Genomic DNA, 8,366 nt, shown 5'->3' with positions numbered 1-8,366 from the left:
GAAAAGGTAGGAAGAATTGCCCCAATTTCATATGTGGAAAGGAGTGACTTGCATAGGCTATGCAGCTAATTCATGACAGCTGGGACTTGAATCCGGGTCTGAATTATACTGAGATAAAGAAAAAGGGGGACTTCTCTGGTGGTCCAGGGATTAAGACCCCATGCTTCCACTGCAGGGGGTGTAGGTTCAAAAAAGGGGATGGAACCCAGGCTCATGGCAGTGAAATCGCCAAGTCCCAACCACTGGACCGCCAGGGAATTCCCTATTTATTTCCTCTTCAGTGAATTTTGATGGCTTGTGTCTTTCAAGGAATTTGTCCATTTCAATAAGTTGTTTAACTTATTAACATAAGGTATTCATAATATTCCCTTATTATTTTAAAAATATCTGTAAAGTTTGTAGTGATGTCACCTCTTTAATTTCATTTGTTGATAATTTGTGTCTTTTCTCTTTCCCTAATGTGTTTGAGCAGGGATCGCCAAACTTTTCTTGGATAAAAGCCAAATAGTAAATATTTAAGGTTTTGCAGGCTATACTGTGTGTATTTCAACTACAGTAAGCCCCCTACATACCAACCTTCAAGTTGCGAACTTTCAAAGATGCGAACGTGAGTTTGCATGTCCAGTCATGTAAGTTAGTTCACGTGTCTGGTGTACGTTGTCACGTGCATGCATCCTCTACAAGTGGCTGTGTTTCTGTGTACTGTACAGTACTGTATAGAGTACAGTAGTACAGTATCTTTATTTCAAGCCCAGGATGTCTAGAAGCAAGCGTAAAAGCAGCGGTGATGTAGCTGGTACTGCTAAGAAGCGCCAGGAATTGGAGGCCCAGAGAAAGGACGAAGAGAGACAAGAGAAAGAAGAAGTAAATGAAGAACCGAAGAGATTCATGATGCAGGAAATGGCAAGGGGATTTTCTTTATCTGAGGAGGCACTGTTAGTTTTTGAGGCACAGGAACCGAATGTAGAAGGTGCACGAAGGTTACAGCAGCCGTTCAGAATGCAATCCAGTGCTACCGTGTTACCGATGACGAGAAAAAAAGGAGCTAGACATCACTGGATCGTTTTCTCAGGAGGGTAGATAGACTTGAATCCAGCAAGGAACCAGAACCTGTGCCATCAACGTCAGGCATGAGTGAAATAGCAGCTTGCCCTACGTCTCCTATTGCTGGCAATCCTTCAGCTCTACCGTCTCCCACCTCCTTTCCCTCCTCCAGTCAGTAACTTTTCTTGCCTGTTCCCTCGATGCCGGCCTCTGTATGCCAGCCGTTGCACTGCACTACTGTACTTTTCAAGGCACTGTACTGTAAGATTAAAAATGTTTTCTTTATTTCTTGTGGTTTTTTTAATGTATTATTTGAAAAGTATTATAAAGTATTACAGTACAGTACTATATAGCCGATTGTGTTAGTTGGGTACCTAGGCTAACTTTTGTTGCACTTATGAACTCACTTTCGGAATGGAACTCGTTCATTTGTACAGGACTTACTGTACTCAACAACGCTGTTATAGAGTGAACACAGCCATGGACAATACACAAATGAATGGGTGAATAAAACTTTATTTACAAAAACAGGTAGCTGGATTATGGGCCATAGCAGGGCAACTACTGGGTTAGAGATTTATCAATTATATTGATCTCAAAAAATCAACTTTGTTTTTCTGCTTCCACTTCATTGATTTCCTATTCTGATTTTTATCACTTCCTTTCTTTTGCTTACTTTGGATTAATTTTGTCTTTACATAGTTTCTTAAGGTCAAAGTTGAGGTTACTGATTTGAGATCTGACTTCTTTTTTAATATAACTGTTAAGTGCTTTACCTGCATCTCACAAACTTTTTTTTTTTTTTTTTTGCGATACGCGGGCCTCTCACTGTTGTGGCTTCTCCCGTTGTGGAGCACAGGCTCCGGATGCGCAGGCTCAGCGGCTACGGCTCACGGGCCTGGCCGCTCCGCGGCACGTGGGATCTTCCCGGACTGGGGCACGAACCCGTGTCCCTTGCATCTGCAGGTGGACTCTCAACCACTGCGCCACCAGGGAAGCCCCTCACAAGCTTTTGATGTGTCTTTTCATTTCATTCAGTTTAAAGAACTTTGATTTCTTCTTTGACTTATGGGCTATTTATTAGTGTGTAATCTAGTTTCCAAATACTTGGATATTTTCCAGATTTGTTATTGTTTTTTATTTAATTTCACTGTGGTCAGAGAACATACTCTGTATGACTTGAATCTTTTAAAATTTATCGAGACTTCTTGTGTCCGTAGAATATTCTCCAGGCTATAATTGTTCTGTAAGTACTTGAAAAGAATGTGCATTCTGTTTTGGTTGGATGAATGTTATATAAATGGCAGGTGGGTCAACATTGGTTGATAGTGTTTTTCAAGCCTTTATATCCTTACTGATTTTCTGTTTACTTGTTCTATATATTATTGAGCAGGAAATCTCTTATTATAATTGAGGATTGTCTGTTTTTCCTTATAATTCTATAATTTCTGTTCCATTATTTTCAAGTCCTGTTATTACATGTATAAATACTTAGGATAGTTGTGCCTTTGTTTAATTGGCCCCTTTATTATTATGAAATGACCTTCTGTATTCTATGTAATATTTGCTGTGAAGTACACTTTGATATTAATATAGCAATCTTAATAATATTAACAGTCCTCAGCTTTCTTAGTGTTAGCACAGTACATCTTTTCCATCCTTTTATTTTTATTCCTATTTGTATCTATATATTTAAAGTGGGTTTCTCAAAGACAGCATACAGTTGGGGTTTTTTGTTGTTTTTTGTCTTGGTTTTGGGTCCATTCAGACAATCTGTCTTTTAATCGAGGTGTATAGGCCATTTACATTTAGTGTGATTATTGATATGATTGGGTTTAAATATATAATTTTCTCTTTTTTTTTCTTTTTCTGCTTTCTTTTGGCTACTTTTTATAATTCCACTGTACCTCTTTTGTTGACTTATTAGTTATTACTGTTTATTGTATTATTTAAGTAGTTGTTTTAGGGTTTATGGTATACACTTTTTATGGCCATGCCGCATGGCATGTGGGAGTCTTTGTTCCCCAACCAGGGATCAAACCTGTGCCCCCTACAGTGGAGGCCCAGAGTCTTAACCACTGGACCACCAGGGAAGTCCCATAGGGTTTATAATATACAGTTTTAACTTTTCACAGTCTACCTTCAAGTGATATTATGCCATTTCATGTTTGATATTACAACAGCATATTTCATTTCTCTCCTCCCAGGCTTTGAGCTATTGTCATAGTTATTTCTGCCTTTGTTACAAATCCCCAATATACTGTTGTTTTCTTTATAAAGTCAATTATCTTTTAAAGAGATTTAAATAGGAAAAGTATCTTTGGGAGTTCACTGGCAGTCCAGTGGTTAGGACTCAGCACTTTCACTGCCATGGCCCCAGGTTCAATCCCTGGTTGGGGAACTAAGATCCTGCAAGCTGTGCAGTGTGGCCAAAATAAATAAATAAATAATAATTTAAACAGAAGGTTATTCCCATATAGATTTTTGGTTTGCAGTTACCATGAGGTTTTGATATAGCAGTCTATATATATACAAGATTGTTTTAAGTTGCTGGTTTTTTAATTTGAAATGCGTTTCCAATATCCTGCATTTGTAATCTCCTCTCGATTGCTGGTTTTGAAATCGTATTTGTGTGTGGATGATTTTCTACCTTTACTGTATGTTTGCCTTTACCAGTGAGCTTTCCCATTCGTGATTTTCTATCTTCTAGTTTTGTCCTTTTCTTTTCTGTCTAGATAAGCTCTTTTAGCATTTGTTATAAAGCTGGTTTGGTGGTGCTAAATTCTCTTAGCTTTTGCTTGTCTGTAAAGCTTTTGATTTCTCCATTGAATCTGAATGAGAACCTTGCTGGGTAGAGTATTCTTGGTTGCAGGTTTTTCCCTTTCATCACTTTAAATATATCATGCCACTGCCCTCCGGCCTGCAGAGTTTTTGCTGAGAAATCAGCTGATAACCTTATGGGGATTCCCTTGTATGTTATTTGTTGCTTTTCTCTTGTTGCTTTTTAAAAAAAATTATTTATTTATTTTTGACTGTGTTGGGTCTTTGTTGCTGTGCATGGGCTTTCTTTAGTTGTGGAGAGCGGGGGCTACCCTTGGTTGCGGTGCATGGGCTTCTCATTGTGGTGGCTTCTCTTGCTGCAGAGCATGGGCTCTAGGCGTGTGGACTTCAGTAGCTGCAGCACGCAGGCTCAGTAGTTGTGGCGCACGGGCTTAGTTGCTCCGTGTCATGTGGGATCTTCCCGGACCAGGGCTCGAACCTGTGTCCCCTGCATTGGCAGGCGGATTCTTAACCATTGTGCCACCAGGGAAGCCCATCTCTTGTTGCCTTTAATATTTCTCTTTGTCTTTAATTTCTTAAAAAACTTATTGGAGTATAGTTGATTTGCAATGTAGTGTTAATTTCAAGTGTACAGCATAGTGATTCAGTTATACATATACATATATTCTTTTTTGATTCTTTTCCCATATAGGTTATTATAGAATATTGAGTAGAGTTTCCTGTGCTATACAGTAGGTCCTCGTTTGTTATTTTACATATAGCAGTGTGTGTGTGTTAATCCGAAGCTCCTAATTTATCCCTGACCCCTCCACGTTTCCCCTTTGGTAACCATAAATTTGTTTTTGAAATCTGTCAGTCTGTTTCTGTTTTGTAAATAAGGTCATTTATATCATTTAAAAAGCATTAACTTCCACATATGAGTTCTTTGTCTTTAATTTTTGTTAATTTGATTACTACATGTATTGTTGTGTTCCTCTTTGGGTTTATCCTGTATGGGACTCTGCACTTCCTAGACTTGAGTGTTTCCTTTCCCATGTTAGGGAAGTTTTCAGCTATTATCTCTTCAAATATTTTCTTAGGCCCTTTCTCTCTTCTCCTTCTGGGAGAAGAGAGAAATGTGAATGTTGGTGCATTTAATGTTATACCCGAGGTCTCTTGGACTGTCCTCATTCTTTTTTTTTTTTTTTTTCTTTTTGCGGTATGCGGGCCTCTCACTGTTGTGGCCTCTCCCGTTGCGGAGCACAGGCTCCGGACGCGCAGGCCCAGCGGCCATGGCTCACGGGCCCAGCCGCTCCGCGGCATATGGGATCCTCCCAGACCGGGGCACGAACCCGTATCCCCTGCATCGGCAGGCGGACTCTCAACCACTGCGCCACCAGGGAGGCCCCTGTCCTCATTCTTTTCATTCTTTTTTCTTTAGTCTGTTCCACAGCAGTGATTTCCACCAATCTGTCTTCCACCTCACTTATTCATTCTTCTGCCTCGTTATTCTGCTACTGATTCCTTCTAGTGTATTTTACATTTAAATTATTATATTGTTCATCTCTCTTTATTTGTTTTTTAAATCTTCTAGCTCTTTGTTAAACACTTCATGTATTTCTCAGTCTGTGCCTGCATTCTTTTTCCAAGATCTTGGATCATCTTTACTATCACTACTCTGAATTATTTTTCAGGAAGATTGCCTATCTCCACTTCACTTAGTTTTTCTTCTGGAATTTTATCTTTTTCCTTCATCTGGAAAATATTTCTCTGCAGTCTCATTTTGTCTAACTTTCTGTGTTTGTAGCCTCTGTTCCTCAGGCAACAAGATTGTAGTTCCTCTCGCTTTTGGTGTCTGCCCCTTGGTGGGTGAGGTTGGTCCAGGCTTGTGCAGGCTTCCTGGTGGGAGGGACTGGTGCCTGCCCACTGGTGGGTGGAGCTGGGTCTTGTCCCTCTGGTGGGCAGGGCTGTATCAAGGGTTGTGTTTAGAGATGGCTGTGGGATCAGGACTTCAGACAGCCTGTCTGCTGATGGGTGGGGCTGTGTTCCCGCCCTGTTGCTTGTTTGGCCTGAAGTGTCCCAGCACTGGAGCCTGCAGGCTGTTGGGTGGGGCCAGGTCTCAGTGCCAAAATGGTGACCTCTGGGAGAGGTCATGCCGATGAATATTGGCTGGGGCCTCCACCATAGTTGTCCTTGCCCCCACAGTGAGCCACAGCCGACCTCTGCCTCCCCAGGAGACCCTCCAAGATCCACAGGTAGGTCTGGCTTAGGCTCCTATGGAGTCACTGCTTTGCCCTGGGTTCCAGTGCACATGAAACCTTGTGTGCACCTTCCAAGAGTGGAGTTTCTGTTTCTCCCAGTCCTGTGGAGCTCCTCCACTCAAGCCCACCTGGCCTTCAAAGACAAATGCTCTGGGGGCTCCTCCTCCCGATGCCAGACCCTCAGGTTGGGGAGCCTGACATGGGGCTCAGAACTCTCACTCCTGTGGGAGAACCTCTGTGATGTAATTATTTTTCAGTTTGTGGGTCACCCACCTGACGGGTATGAGATTTGATTATATCGTGAAAGTGCCTCTCCTACCATCTCGTTGTGGCTTCTTGTCTTTGGATGTAGAATATATTTTTTGGTAGGTTTGAGTCTTTTTTTGTCGATGGCTATTCAGCAGTTAGTTGTGATTTTTGTTTTTAAGTGAGAGGAGGTGAGCTCAAGTCCTACTCCGCCATCATGCCTCCTCCTCACTTTATCACTGATTTTAAGCAAGTTGGTTATAATGTGCTTTTGTACAATTCTGTGGCATTAAGTACATTCACATTGTTCTGCAACCATCACTACTACCTATTTCTTTGCTTCTTTAAGTTCATTAAACATCTTGCATCTTTGAGTTTATAGTTTTCAACCAAATTCAGAAAAATTTCAGCCATTATTTCTTCAGATATTTTTTTGTTTCTCCATTTTCCCTGTCTTTGGGAAATTAAATTTACACATATATTAGGCCACATGAAGTTGCCCCATAGCTTATTGGAACTCTTTTCACTTTTTTGGATTCTTTTGTCTGTGTTCAGATGGATAGTTTCTATATGTCTCCAAGTTCACTAAATCTTCTGTAGTCTGATTGTTAATTCATCCAGTGTAGTTTTCATTTGGGACATTGTAATTTTTATCTCTGGAAGTTAAATTTGGGTTTTTATATTTCTCAGGTCACTACTTAATATGTAGTTATAATAACTGTTTTAATTCCCCTGGTCACTAATTTATCATTTGTGTACATTCTGGGTCTTCTTGTGTTGATTTTTTGCATGTTTGGTGGTTTTGATTGGATGCCAGATATTCTGAATTCTACTGATTTTGGTGCTGGGTATTTTTGTATTCCTATAAATATTGAGCTTTGTTTCTCATACTTAGTTACTTGGAAACAGTTTGATCCTTCTAGATCAAACTTTTAAGCTTTATTAAGTGGGACCTGAGCAGTGAGTAGTCTAGGGCTAATTTTGCTCCAGTACTGAAGCAAAACTGATGCCCCATAAACTGTGATGTTTTCCACACTGGCTCTTGGGAAAAGGAACTATTTCCTGTTCTCTGACAGCTCTAAGCCTTTTGGCTGGTTCTTTCCCCCGCCTCTGGCAGTTTCCTTACATGCATGGGATTATCAGTACTCAGTGAACACTTGAGTGGGATTCTCAGCAGATCTATAGAGCTCTCTCTCTGTATAACTCTTTCCTTTTTGATAGCCTGCCCTGTAAACTAGCTGCTTTGGTCTCCTTGGATGCCTTGGCTTCTCATCTCAGAGGGACTGTTGGGTTCCACCCTCAGTTTCTCCTCCCTTTGCTGCTGACAACTCTGCCCCAACTGTAAGCAGAGGCAGTGGTAGGGCCCCCACCACATTTGTTTCTCTTCTCTCAGGTCTCTCTGTCTTTCATGCCTGTTGTCTGATGGTACATTTGTCAGGTTTTTTGGTTTTTTTAGAAGGGAGGGTAAGGTTTGGTTTCTGTTTATCTGTGTTAGCTAGAATTAGAAGTGTCTTGAAAGCATTACTTTCTAGATTGTTATAAAATCTGATGCCATTCCGATTTGCATGTAACTGTTTTTTTCCCTTGAAGCTTTTTAGGGTGTCTATCTGGTGTTTTGAAATTTCCCCATGTTGTATGTTGGTATAGATTCTTTGGAAACTCATGTCCTCGAGTTTTTCAGAATTTTCTTGTGTTATTATTTTGGTAATTTCTCTCCTGTGTTCTTTGCAGATTTCCAATTATAGTTGGATGTCGGCCCTCTTAGACCATTTTTTATTTTCCTTCATATTCTCTTTGGGGTTTTTTTGCCCTACTTTATGGGAGATTTCCTCAATTTTATCCTTTCATCATTTCTGATATTAATTTCCAAAGCTTTTATCTTCTCTCACAGCCTTTTTCTCCCCTTACTTAATGGACACAATATTTACACTTTGTGCCTTAGTTGTTTCTTGGATATCTTGTTCTACTCTCTGTACTATTTCCTGGGAGTTGTTTATTTTTGTTTTGGTATTTTTATGTTGTACTTTTCCACAAACCTCTGATGTTTCTGGGCTA

Source organism: Mesoplodon densirostris, chromosome 15, assembly GCF_025265405.1.
Source record: "Mesoplodon densirostris isolate mMesDen1 chromosome 15, mMesDen1 primary haplotype, whole genome shotgun sequence".
NCBI lineage: Eukaryota > Metazoa > Chordata > Mammalia > Artiodactyla > Ziphiidae > Mesoplodon > Mesoplodon densirostris.
This window is presented reverse-complemented; position numbering follows the sequence as displayed.